Source organism: Trachypithecus francoisi, unplaced genomic scaffold (assembly GCF_009764315.1).
Source record: "Trachypithecus francoisi isolate TF-2019V2 unplaced genomic scaffold, Tfra_2.0 Lachesis_group3, whole genome shotgun sequence".
NCBI classification, from domain to species: domain Eukaryota; kingdom Metazoa; phylum Chordata; class Mammalia; order Primates; family Cercopithecidae; genus Trachypithecus; species Trachypithecus francoisi.
The window spans coordinates 58879763-58894008 of record NW_022681468.1 but is presented as its reverse complement, the minus strand read 5'-3'; the positions used below and the strand labels follow the sequence as shown (position 1 = coordinate 58894008).

At 35.4% G+C, this 14246-nt stretch overlaps 1 long non-coding RNA gene across 1 annotated transcript in view; it reads left to right on the top strand.

The window, feature by feature from the left end:
- The window catches only part of LOC117071189, a 29344-nt gene extending 16652 nt beyond the window's left edge, over nt 1-12692 (top strand). The window contains exons 2-3 of the long non-coding RNA XR_004432188.1: nt 593-687; nt 12121-12692. This is a non-coding gene — a long non-coding RNA (uncharacterized LOC117071189). The remainder of the gene's footprint in view (nt 1-592; nt 688-12120) is intronic.
- The last annotated feature ends 1554 nt before the right edge of the window (nt 12693-14246 follow it).

Sequence of the window (14246 nt, the reverse complement as noted above, 5' to 3'; positions counted from 1 at the left end):
GAATTACCAATCATTATAGTTAAGAGCATATTCTAACAATAAAATGTAAAAATAATTGGTCAGGGAAAATAAATGTAGGATTTTTTTAAACTAAAGTAAAAAAATAAGACATTTGTTTTAGAGATTTATCTATGTTAAAAAACCAAGGGTGGCATATAATATAATTTTGGAATAATAACTTTTAAAATTTGAATGTGGCACTTAAAAATAGGTATGTTAGCAATATTTGAACTTTTGCCAATCTCCAATGATGATTTTGTAAGTCTAATTTTTTAAAATTAAGAAATTTACTTAAAAAGAATTTATTTTGTTTTATGTGGAAATACAAGAATTTTTATTTGAATCCAAATTTAGCCTAGTACATTGTCATTCAGTTAATTGCTGGAATATATTTGTGAGCTATGGGAGAGTTCTTTGATTAAAATAGAGATTCTATACTACTGACCTACTGACTGAACAATTATAACTCTTGGTTGGGGGTCAGAGATTTAACAAGAAGTGAACTTAACTTTATCAATAATTTAAAGCTAAGTTAAATATTAACAATTTATATTTTTCAAAATTCTTATTGTCTTGCTGATAAAAATTATAGAACTATCAGAATGAATTTTCCATGTCAGCCATAAGAATGACCTTCTGGCATATAAGACATTTCTTACCATGTAATGCAAGGAAAAAAAAGTTCAGGTAAGGGGATTCTCCCTAGAAACCACATAATCTCTGTCACTTCCACTTTCTGTTTTGAAGGAATTCTCATATGTAAATTACCTGGTATTACACAATGTGACATTGCCACATCTCATTGGTATGGGCGGCCAAGTTTACTCCGACAGGTGAACAAAGATTCTATACTATCTAGTGACTGAACGAACTAAATTGCCTCTGTTGGGGGTCAGGGAATGAACGTTGACATAGAGATCTAACCAGAAGTGAACTAACACAGACTTAAAGAAACCAAGAGACAGAGGGTAAAAATGGAAGCTGTGAAACCACAGAAACCATGGGTAAGCAAAAGCCACAAAGGGGAGCAATAGGGGAGAGAAAGTAGGTGATCATTGAAAGTGTCAGTAGACATAAAAGCAGAAACAGAATAATTGAATCACCATAATGGGAACTATAGAGCTCTAAGCATTGAACACCTGCTGGTGAGGTGAGAACATGATTACCAGGTGGTTAGAACTGAACACAACCTGAGAAGAATTATAACTTCATTACACATGAAGCCATGCAGCCATTGAGGCTTTATAGTTCTTTCTTGCTTCTCTGGTGGTGTGGAGGTGGCTTTAAAACAATGACTCATTAACTGCATTTATGTACACATATCTCTTTTACTCAGAACCCATCTGACAATTCTAACACAAATGGCTAGAATGCTTTTGAGTAGTAGTTTTTTATTTCATGATAAAGAATTGTAATAATACTCATTCATTCTTGATTATAACAAGTCAGAACATTTGTTTCAATTGTTTTATTATTATTCTGTTTTGTGAAAATTTTTATATTTCTTTCATAGATGAGATAATAGAGAGAGAGAGGTCGAATACCTTGCCCAAATAGCTCTGACAAGTAAATGGAGAAGAAGGATAAATGCATGAATATAAGTGCATATGATTTTTGCAAAAAATGAGAACATACCCCACAATTTGTTCCATAAATTGCTATTTTACCAATTATGTTAGATAGTTATTCTTCTGTGTAAGCATACATATTTCTTCCTCAATCTTGTTAACTATTGAATAGTATTTCAAAGCATTGAAACGCTGGAATTTGTTTAATCATTTCTCTACTTATGGCTTATTTATTTCCAGTTTTTTATTCCTGGAAATGTAGCAAGATATCAAGTGATGGCTTATTTACTTGCAGTTTTTCATTCACAGAAAAGTAGCATGATATCAAGTGAGACTTTTCTCATGCCTGGATACAAATCTGACGACAACAGAGCTAAGTAAGTCACAATCCATGGAAAACTACAGAAATCTGGGATTAGTCTTCCTCTTAAAATGATTTAGATGTGGCCCAATCCTTCCTTAGAATGAGTACTAAATAGGAGGAGAAAGAAAGAATATTGTAATTGTGAGTTGTCAGCCTGCCAAAGAATACTGAAACTTTTCCTTCATAAACTGGGAGTATGCTTGTATGCTTCTGCTTACCCATGGTTTCTGTGATATCACACCTTCCATTTCACCCCCTCTCTTGATGTCTTTGAAGCAGCATTAGTTCACTTGCTGTTAGATCTCTATGTCAACATTCAATCCAAGTTGAGGAAGAAAAGTCCAACATTTGATCCACGTTGAAGGAGAAGAAGGTCCAAAAGTCCAGATTGATTCTCTGAATTTGAAGATGCCTGAGGAAGAGAAAATCACCATCCCATTCACAGCTATACATCTGCAAACGTTCCAGTCCTCAAGCCCACTCCTTGCCAGCATCCCCCTTCTTTATAAACCAGGATGGTAAAGAGTTTGCCCTGACAAACATACTTGTCAACAGTGGTTGATTTAAAGATTCCAATGGCCATCCAGGATAAGAAAGAAAGTAACCAATAAGGAGGGATGAGTAAATGCCAATAAAATACAAATATTTTATCAATATTTTGTCTTTTTCAATAGTTTGCCCTGCTACATTACCAGAAAAGAGGACTGTAAAGGGGACTTAAAGAGTAGTTCATTCCCCTCCACCATCTGAGTACCTCAAGCCATACTTTAACCTCTTCTGAGAGAGAGAAGGACATAGTCTTATAATTGGATTTGAGATATTGACATTCAGTGTGATAATATAACCCCTCATTCAGATCATCTTTCCCACTGAGAGCAACTACAAACTCCAGATAAAACAAAACAAAAACAACTACCTCAGTATTCAGTGATTCAGTGGAGTCAAACTTAAAAAAATGACAAAAAATAAGTTGTCAGTTTCCCATTTTCTTGTAGTTTTTCCCTGCAGGCTGACCACGGACACAGAGCAGCTCATGACAGGCAACTAATTTTGCTAAAAACTTCACTTACTTTCTGGATATAGAAAAAAGGAAAAGGATCCGGGATAACCATGGACAGCTGTCAGAAAGTGAGGGGAATTCTCGCAGGGGAGAAAAAAATGGAGGATGAGATCCCATGATTCTGGGTATGCACACAATCTCCGATTGATCCATAAACCACTTCAGTGGGGATGAACTCAAATCACTTCAGCAAAGGCTTAAGTAATAGGATGGAGATTTGAACAAGCATCCACAGAAGATGAGACTGAGCTAACAGAATAACTTGAAAAGATGAATTATTAGCTAAAACAAAAGCATCAACATAGAGGAATATAAAAGATCCTGGATTGAACACAACATACTATCCACAGTGCCATAGTCCAAAATTATCAACATTAAAACAAAATGAAAATATATGTTATGACAAAGATTTGGAAACAAGTGTTTATAGCCCTTTCATTTACAATAACAAAAAATTGGAGATAACCCAAATATCTATCAACATGTGAACATAAAATCAAAGAATATTCAATAGAATGCTGAAAAAGTCTGACTGTGCCAAGTGTTGGTAACGATGTAGAGCAACTGAAACTCTTGTATACTGCTAGTGGGAATGTAAAAGAGCCCAGCTACTTTGAAAAACAGCTTGGCCATTTTATGAAAATTTAAACATATGCTTATTATATGTTTATATGTTTATATAAATTCCACTACTAGGAATTTATCCAAGAGAGATGAAGTCATATATCTCCATCAATATTTGTAGATAAATGCTTACAGCTACATTATTTGTAAAAGCTCAGAACTGGAAATAGCCCAAACATTGATCCACAAATAAATGTATCAAAATGTTTTCCATAGAATGAAATACTACTTGGCAATAAAAAATGAATTATCAACACATGTAACAACATGGATGAATCACAAAATAATTATGCTAAATGAAATAAGTCAGATACAGAAAGCACACATGATATATGATTGCATTTACAAGAATTTCTAGAAAATTCAATCTGACCTACGTAGATCAGTAATTGGCTGGGGATGGGAGCGATGGGAAGATCAGTTTGATTGCAAAGAAAAACATGGAAAATTTGGGGGGGTGAAGAAGTGTACACTGTCTTGATTGCAGTTATTTCACAAGTATATCACAGATTCCAAAACTTACCCAATTATGTGCTTGATGTATATAGTTTATTGTACATAAAATATAGTTCAATCAAGTAATATAAAAATGTAGATTTAAGATAAAATTTAAACTGTAACTGGAAAGTTCTGGACATGTCCTGGTTGTAATGAAAGGGACTGCTACTCAGCTGGCAAAAGAAATTCAGTGCAGTGTGATTAAAAGTAGTAAAGAAAAGTAATACTGTTTGATGGTTGTAGCCCACAAATTTCAAACTGCTACATGCCCTAGATATCCAAATACTTCATTCATGACCTTTACTCATTTTGTATCTTGATAAATACTGCCAAATAGCCCTTCCAAACAGTTAAACTAATTTTAAAGTCTGACAAGAAATGCTTGTGACTGCTCATTTCCCCCTCTGCATCATCATTAATACTAAATAGTTACAATCTCTTTATGGAGTGAGATGATCAATGAAAACCTTAAAATAAACTGCAAGGCGGGAGCCAAACGGACTAGAGAAATCCAAAACTTGAAAGGTCCTAAGAGAGGGAGAGAAAAAGTGGGGGAGAGACGCTTTCCAAAGAGTCAGTGTGAATAATGTCAAATGCTGTAGAGAAGTCAAAGTTTCTATTTTATTTAAGAACACTTAAATTGTTTAGTTGAAAGCAATTTCAGGTTATCATGGTGAGAACAGAAAGTGATTATCATTGTTGAGGGGTAAATGAGGTGAATGAGAGGAAACATAATCAGTTTTACCGTTTTTTTGTTTCTGGAGGTTTTTTTTAAAGAATTTTACTGTGAAGGGGAAGATAGTCATTATAGCATAAATGTTATTTTTTTTGTTTATTTAAATTTTTGGAAGTGGTTTTACTTTGCATATGACAGATACTTGAATATGTTACAACATTCATTAGAAACTTAATGGCAAGGTCATTTTCATGAGAGGAAATAAGAGAAATTTGATATAATGAGATTCCAAGTGAACGAGATTCAATAAGATTATATGTATAATGTTAGGATAAATGCTGTTGCTATTTTAGTATTTGATAGGAAGGCAAGCATTTATGTAAATGCAATAAATTCTGTAAATCTAGAATTCTGATGCTCCTTATGAATGGATCTTCTCTCTGAGAATTATCAGGCTATTGTAGGTGCTCTATATTGTGAGGTTGAAAAAAAATGATTCTTGAGAATGGGAGAAAGAAACAATTTGGCTTGGCAAGTATGAAAATTCAGCTCAGCACTGTTAGGGGTTTCGATAATCAGATAGGATATCCCCAGTCCAGGTATCTGGAAATAACCACAGGGTTTATCTAATTCCTTCTAAAGATACAGTAGGATTTATTATCTTTTAATCTGCACTATGGAATACAAAACATTTAAATGTAATGACATGGCAAATGTATGGCATCTATACTCGTAAGTACAAACAAAATATACTTCATTTCCTATGATGAAACTAAACTTTTCCTTCACATATTCCATTTTAACTACTAGGACAAATAAGAGAAAAATATTTTAAATTTGCCAATTACTGGTATCAGAGTCTTGAGTGTAAATAATCTAATTTAAATGGCTCTTTATTTTAGATAATTGTTAGTCATGTTCTTTTTTACATCCTTGCCCTTCAGCTTTCCTTCACTTCTTCATTCCTTTCCAAAAATTTGTCTGAGTATATAGGTGATTTTTATGGCAGTCACAGATGTTGTTCAATCATCAAATTGATAATACCCGGAGTGTGAACAGACTCAGTTGCCCTTTTGAATCACTGTACTGGCACACAACTACGTAGTCTTGGTCCTTTTGGTCCTTTTCTTCAGTTAAAAAGTATCTACATATCACTGAAACCCGGTTGCTATCATTTCATCTTCTTTGCAGCACTGACAAGGCACACATGAATTTTTGGACACAATCTAGATAACTCACTACTCATGGGAGTCTCTCTTGGGTTAATCTAGCTGGGACCTTCCTTCTGCTAAAGTAGTGCTATCCGCCTCCCTCACTAATGAGTAGGACACCCATGTGGATGCAGCCTCTTCTTAGCATCCTGCAGTCTCCCTCAGGCAAGGCCAGAGGAAGCAGGCTACTAGCCCACTGTTCTTGGAATCCTCCATGCCCATTTTGATATTTTCTAGTTATGATTGGTACCAGGGCAAGACAATAGGTAGAGGTAGATGAGGATGTCTACAACAGGTAAAGATAGATGAAGATGTCAAATAAATAAATTAAAGATCCAAAATACTGCTCCCCTTATTTTTATTTTCTGTAAATTTAATTTAATCCTAAATTTTACATAATAAAACATAAAGACTACATGAGGTATTAGAAAAATGAATTTTCAATTCTTTCTCAGTAAGTAGCAGGTAACAATATTTAGTCCAGTAAAGATATTTAGAAACTAGTATCTTTCGCAGTTCACTCTAGATTCCTCTTCTTCCACTTTTGTTATTCCTATCCTTTGTCTCACAGGTTTTGGCTCAGTGCTCACATTTGCCAACATAATTTTATTCCCAGCCTGTACTTTTAATCAGAACCTTAGTACTGTTTTGTTAAGTAGACTGTCCCATCCGGCATAATATTCAAAATACTATCTGCTTCCACTGATAGCGCAAGAACAACAGTAAAACCTTTCGGCTCTCCTCTCTTGATCTTTCTCTCTAATTTGTGGACTTCACTTTCATAATCAAATACATCTTCTTCAAATACAAATTTTGTTTTAATGATGACTTTAATTGATCCTAGGCTGGAGATAGTTTTTGTCTGGATTCAGACTCACAGTAAATTCTCCTATTAGTTAAATATTGAAGGAATTGATGCTGCTGTACATTATCTCTCAATCATGATTTCAGCCAGGTAAGGCATGTTACCATCTAACCATTTCACTCTGCAATGGATGTTTGTCCCGTATTTGCCTAATCATCATCCACCCCTGCTCTCTATGTCTGTGAGTCATAGTTGAGGACACGACTCCAAGTGCATCCACTGAGAGAAGCCCTGTTCCCACCACATGATACCTAGAGCATAAGCATGGGAGCTGGGATACTGAATCTGGCCTGAGTGGAGGCAAGAATAATGGAGCAAAAATGCACTCACAGTGGCTGGCCTAAGCAGTGTGGTATCCACCAATCACGCTCAATGCTATTAGCTGTGGGTTACTGCCAAATCATGGATTTTAGTTTTCAATTTTCTGTATTTAAATCTTACTCTAAAAAAACACATTACGTTATCTTACACAAAATCTTTCCATATATTCATATTTGCTCCTCATTCTTTTTAATTTTTTTAGATATTTAGGTTGTTTTTATTGCTTCTTTTTTTAAATTATACTTTAAGTTCTGGGGTACATGTGCAGAACGTCGAGTTTTGTTACATAGGTGTATACGTGCTAAGGTGGTTTGCTGCACCCATCAACCTATAACCTACATTAGGTATTTCTCCTAATGTTATCCCTCCCCTAGCCCCCCACCCCACAACAGGCCCCGGTATGTGATGTTTCCCTCCCAGTGTCCATGTGTTCTCATTGATCAATTCCTACTTATGAGTGAGAAACATGCAGGGTTTGGTTTTCTGTTCTTGTGATAGCTTGTGAGAAATATGGTTTATAGCTTCATCCATATCCCTGCAAAGGTCAGGAACTCATTATTTTTTATGGCTATATAGTATTCCATGATGTATATGTGCCACATTTTCTTTATCTAGTCTATTATTGATGGACATTTGGGTTGGTTCCAAGTCTTTACTATTGTGAATAGTGCCGCAATACACATATGTGTGCTTGTGTCTTTATAGTAGAATGATTTATAATCCTTTGGGTATATACCCAGTAATGAGATTGCTAGATCAAATGGTATTTCTAGTTCTAGATCCTTGATGAATCGCCACACTGTCTTCCATAATGGTTGAACTAATTTACATTCCCACCAACAGTGTAAAAGCATTCCTATTTCTCCACATCATCTCCAGCATCTATTGTTTCCTGACTTTTGAATAATGGCCATTCTAACTGGCGTGAGATTGTATCTCATTGTGGTTTTGATTTGCATTTCTCTAATGACCAGTGACCATAAGCATTTTTTCATATGTCTGTTGACTACATAAATGTCTACTTTTGAGAAGTGTCTATTCATATCCTTTGCCCATTTTTTTTATTATACTTTAAGTTCTAGGGTACATGTGCAGAACGTGCAGGTTTATTACATATGTATACATGTGCCATGTTGGTGTGCTGCACGCATTAACTCGTCATTTACATTAGGTATATCTCCTAATACTACCCTTCCTCCCCCCACCCCATGACAGGCCCTGGTGTGTGATGTTCCCCTTCCTGTACGTTTATTGCTGCACTATTCACAATAGCAAAGACTTGGAACCAACCCAAATGGCCATCAACGACAGACTGGATTAAGAAAATGTGGCACATATACACCATGGAATACTGTGCAGCCATAAAAAAGGATGAGTTCACGTCCTTTGTAGAGACATGGATGCAGCTGGAAACCATCATTCTCAGCAAACTATCACAAGAACAGAAAACCTTTGCCCAATTTTTGATGGTTTTTTTTTCTTGTAAATTTGTTTAAGTTCTTTGTAGATTCTGGATATTAGTCCCTTGTCAGGTGATAGATTGCAAACATTTTCTCCCATTCTGTAGGTTGCCTATTCACTCTGATGATAGTTTCTTTTGCTGTGCAGAAGTTCTTTAGCTTAATTAGAGCCCATTTGTCAATTTTGGCTTTTGTTGCCATGCTTTTGGTGCTTTATAAATGAAGTATTTGCCCATGCCTATGAACTGAATGGTATTGCCCAGGTTTTCTTCCAGAATTTTTATGGTCCTAGGTCTTACAGTTAAGTCTTTGATCAATTTTGAGTTGATTTTTGTATAAGGTGTAAGGAAGGTGTCCAGTTTCAGTTTTCTGCATATGGCTAGCCAGTTTTCCCAACATTTATTAAATAGGGAATCTTTTCCCCATTGCTTTTTTGTGTCATGTTAGTCAAAGATCAGATGGTTGTAGATGTGTGGTGCTATTTCTGAGGCCTCTGTTCTGTTCCATTGGTCTATATATCTGTTTTGGTACTAGTACCATGCTGTTTTGTTTCTGTAGCCTTGTAGTATAGTTTGAAGTCAGGTAGCATGATGTCTTCGGCTTTGTTCTTCTTGCCCAGGACTATCTTGACTATGTGGGCTCTTTTTTGGTTCCATATGAAGTTTAAAGTAGTTTTTTCCAATTCTGTGAAGAAAACCATTGGTAGCTTGATGGGGATCGTACTGAATCTACAAATTACTTTGAGCAGTATGGCCATTTTCAAGATATCAATTCTTCCTATCCATGAGCATGGAATATTTTTCTGTTTGTTTGTTTCCTCTCTTATTTCGTTGAGCAGTGGTTTGTAGTTCTCCTTGTAGAGGTCCTTCACATCCCTTGTAAGTTGTATTCCTAGGTATTTTATTCTCTTAGTAGCCATTTTGAATGGGAGTTCACTCATGATTTGGCTCTCTGTTTGTCTGTTATTGGTATATAGGAATGCTTGTAATTTTTGTACATTGATTTTGTATCCTGAGACTTTGCTGAAGTTGCTTATCAGCTTAAGGAGATTTGGGGCTGAAACAATGCTGTTTTCTAAATACACAATCATGTCATCAGCAAACAGAGACAATTTGACTTACTCTCTTCCTATTTGAATATCTTTTATTTATTTCTCTTGCCTGATTGCCCTGGCCAGAGCTTCCAATACTATGTTGAATAGGAGTGCTGAGAGAGGGCATCCTTGTCTTGTGCTGGTTTTCCAAGGGAATGCTTCCAGCTTTTGCCCATTCAGTATGATATTGGCTGTGAGTTTGTCATAAATAGCTCTTATTATTTTAAGATACATTCCGTCGATACCTAGTTTATTGAGAGTTGTTAGCATGAAGGGGGTGTTGAATTTTGTCAAAGGCCTTTTCTGCATCTGTTGAGATAATCATGTGGTTTTTGTGATTGGTTCTGTTTATGTGATGGATTACTTTTATTGATTGCATATGTTGAACCAGCCTTGCGTCCCATTTTGTTGGAGCATAAACTTAGGGTTGAATTTCCTCATTCTCTTTCTTAAATAAAGTCAGTTCCTTTGGGGTATGCTGCAGTGCATTCTGTTCCTGTATTCTTTCCCTGAGGAAAAATTCTGATTTATTGCTTCAGAGTTATGATCAAGACAAGAGAGTTATGATCCAGATCCTCTTGGAGTTACGTACCTGTTTTATGAGCAGAGTTTTGAGCATAAGTGGTATCCTTTTGTCTTCCCAGCTTGCCATATTGTGAGAGAGTTGGGTCAATGGCTATTGCAGTATTAGTGTTCTTGGTCTGTGGTGCCTGAGTTAGAGTCTCTGCTTTAAGGATAGGTGCCAGGTCAAAGACTGTAGTCTGAGATATCTTGGCTAAATTCATCTGGAATTTAGCCTCTGCAAAACAGAGCTCAAAGAGATGAAAAATGATGGCAGTCTACTTTTTCTGGCGAGATATAGTAGCCTTTGATGGGGAGATGGGACAAAAAGAATTCCTGTCTTCTTGTCCACACCTGCCTAGTGGAAAGTCTGTCATGCTGAGGTGGAGGGGTGGGGGCAGAAGGATGAGGCTGTAACTCAAGTCTGACAGACTAGCTTTTCTTACAGAGATTTACTAAATTTCCATGACTAAATGTTTCTTGGTTTACTCTATTCCCTTGTGGCAATTTTCAGAGACTTTGAATGTTTCTTTGTGTTTTTTAAGTAATTTTCACCACTTAATGGTTTTGCACTGGGAATAGGTTAAATTATTATTTATGATATATATTAAACTTCTATTTCTAGTCTAACAGTGTCATTGAAAGCCTGTTTTATTTTTTCATGCACATAACACATCTATTTATCTGTGGAAGGCCAAATTATATGAAGAAAATAGTTTCTGGTATTATTTCCAAGACGTATATACTTCTTTTTATGATTTAGATTTTTTTATTTTTTAATGTAACAGCCCTATTGTGTGAAAGGCTTTTAGAGGCATATTGAATTATGTGTTACATATCATAACATGCTAATTCTGAAGAACAGAATTTTTGGCAGTAAATTACCAAAAGAATATAGCTCAGAAATTTCTAGGATAAATGTCCATTGCTCTATCTCTTTTTGTGTAAAATGGATATAATCGTTCAGTGTTGTTTTGAGGATTAAATTAATATATGCAAAATAGTTAAAAAGAGTACCTGGCATATGGTATGCACCCAGTAAATTTGACAACTGTTGCTGTGATTATTGTGGTTGTTATTCTCGTGAATGAAGATAGCTTGGTGGTGAAACATAGGTTTAACAATAAAACATTTTTGTCAGAATAGATTTTGATTTAAAAATATAAGGAAAGTTTCATTTTCTTTTTACTCTAAACATTAGTAAGTTTTCTGAGAGGACAGAGATATAAAATTAGCATTGGTTCATATTCAATCTTTCACAAAGAACAGTTTTTGATACACTCATCCTCTGATTTAAAAGCTCACTTAAATTCAAAGAAATGTAGTAATTTCTTTGATTCTAGTTCACATCATGAAGCCATCTTTTGAGAAACGCTATTGCTTAGCTTTGGAGCTAAATAGAGATTCTTTTTGAATTCCACTTCATCCATGTTTCTAATCTGTTTTCTATACTGATCTCTTTGAGATTAAACAATCTTAAATCAAAGCTTTATTTGTTTGAGCTATAGAATGTGCTGCAATTATTTAAAAATCACAGGCTTCTTCTGTACTCAGCAGCTGGTACAGATTTTCAGAAAAAGAACTTGTGAGTACAAAGGGACAACACAAACATCAAATATGATAATAAATTTGACTTATTCACTACCCTGAGATTAAATTTCTAACAACTTAACTTATATCAAGTATAATATTTGTATTTTTTCCAAAAAATTATTCCAATATGAGCTCAAGAATACTGGTTGAAATTAGGAGTACTATAATATTGAAGTTATTATTTGCATATGTGAAACTAATATAGACATTTATCATTTTTCATCAGGTAGTTCAATAGGATGTTGGAAAAGAAGACTTCCACTCTAATAGGAGGTTAAAATGATCATCTATTTACCTCATTCTGATTTCTTTTAATTGTTTCACAATCCACTGTAAAGATTTGCTCTGACTCTAATATTTAAAATTTTCTACTTTTTTCTACTTTTCTCTCACATAAATTAGATGTTTCATTCTTTTTCCTACTTATTATTTCATTTACACAATTCTGTGTTGAGCACAGAAAGGTGGAAGTATACAGCCTTGTTATCTGTTTTTAATGCTCTGTATCTTTTTGTTTCCTTTTCTGTGGAATCAGTTTTTCATTTTCCTTATAAGGAGATGCCATTCTTTTTCAATTCTTCCTTAAAAATATAATTTCTTTACCAAGTCATTTCTGTTCCTTATAGAATAGTGAATGGGACTGTTCTTAGTGTATTGACTGGTCCCTTTACATCAGCATTATAACTTTTAGGTATTAGTTTACTTTCATGTGATTGTTATTTCATATATCATTGGGAATATATTTTTTCCAAAAATAAAATACATATTGACCTAAAAGAAATTTCATCTAAAAGAAAACCTGCCTAATGTGCTACATTTTGATATTTCAGAGGAATTACTTTTAGTCTAATTATTATAATTTATTATAATCTCATAATCTTTTTGTATGGTGGCCTATGCACTAGTTTGTGAACTGATTGCAACTGGTGTGGGAGGCAAGGCGCTCACAAAAATATGTAAACTATGTGGGTTTTTTTTTTTTTTTTTTTGTAGAAAGGCATTTTCTATGAAAGATAGTGTGTTTATTTCCATTCTAGAAAAAGCTCTCTATCGCCTAAAAGACTGGTAACAGTCTGCAGACTGGCACTGGTTCACAGACCTCATTTTGAGGTCTATAGCATTGCTATAGAGAATTTTAATACTCCCTTTAAACCCATGTACCTGAGAAAAATCTTTATATTGCCTGTTCCTATAGAAAAAAATTATAAATTTACTTTCTGTGGATATTTTTAGCATTCTTAAAATTATAAAATATGTTGATTTTGTCAACTACAAATGTACTGATTATAAAATTGTTCTTTTCTTTCATAGAAATAAACACGGCTTTATGGTTGAGAAATTTTATCTTCAGGGTACAGCCTAGAAAACAGAAATATGTTAACTTTTCCAAGGGGATATCAAACAGATAATTGGTTAAAAAGTGTTAGAAGGCCTGGTGCAGCAAAAGGGAGAGTTATTGGCAGAACAGAGAGAATACATGTGTTTTCCAGAAAACTACAAATGCCACTGGACTAGAATCCAGGAACCAGTGCCTTACTGCTGGTCTGCAGTAGGGTAGCTGCTCAGGGGCTGAAACTGCTAAAAATGGATACCAGAGCTATGTTGGTGCTTGCTTACCAAGCAAACGCTAAGGAAGTTTAGCCACTGATGGGACTGCTGGAATTCTCAGTCACCTAATCTCATCTGAGCTATAGCAACATCAGCAATTTCCAGCACCTACCAGCAATTGCCGCTGCTGTCTATACTAAAAGCTTCTCAGTTCTAACAGCCTTCAAATTACCTTCCAGAGGCAAAGAGGGAGCATGGCAAAAGCAACAGCAAGAGAGAGGAGAGAGGAGCCACATACTTTTAAACAAGCAGATCTCACTATCACAAGGGCAGTATCAACAGGATGATACTAAACCATTCATGAGAAACCACGCCCCATAATCCAATCACCTCCCACTAGGTCCCATCTCCAACACTGGGGATTAGAGTTAAACATGAGATTTGGGTGGGGACACAGATCCAAACCTTATCACAGGCCAAGGTCAAGGCTTGGTTTAGAAGAAGGCTCACCGTAACCTCCGCCTCCCAGGCTCAAGCACTTCTCCTGCCTCAGTCTTCTGAGTAGCTTGGATTACAGGCTCACCCCCACTACCACTAGGCACATTTTTGTATTTTTAGTAGAGCCTGGGTTTCGCCTTGTTGGCCAAACTAGTCTCAAACTCCTGACCTCAAATGATCCACCCACCTCAGCCTCCCAAAGTGCTGGAATTACAGGGGTGAGCCATCGTGCCTGGCTCTAGTTTTTTAATATATTAAAATGTAGACTAGAAACCAAAGCTTTCTCAAATAAAATTAAGAACGTTG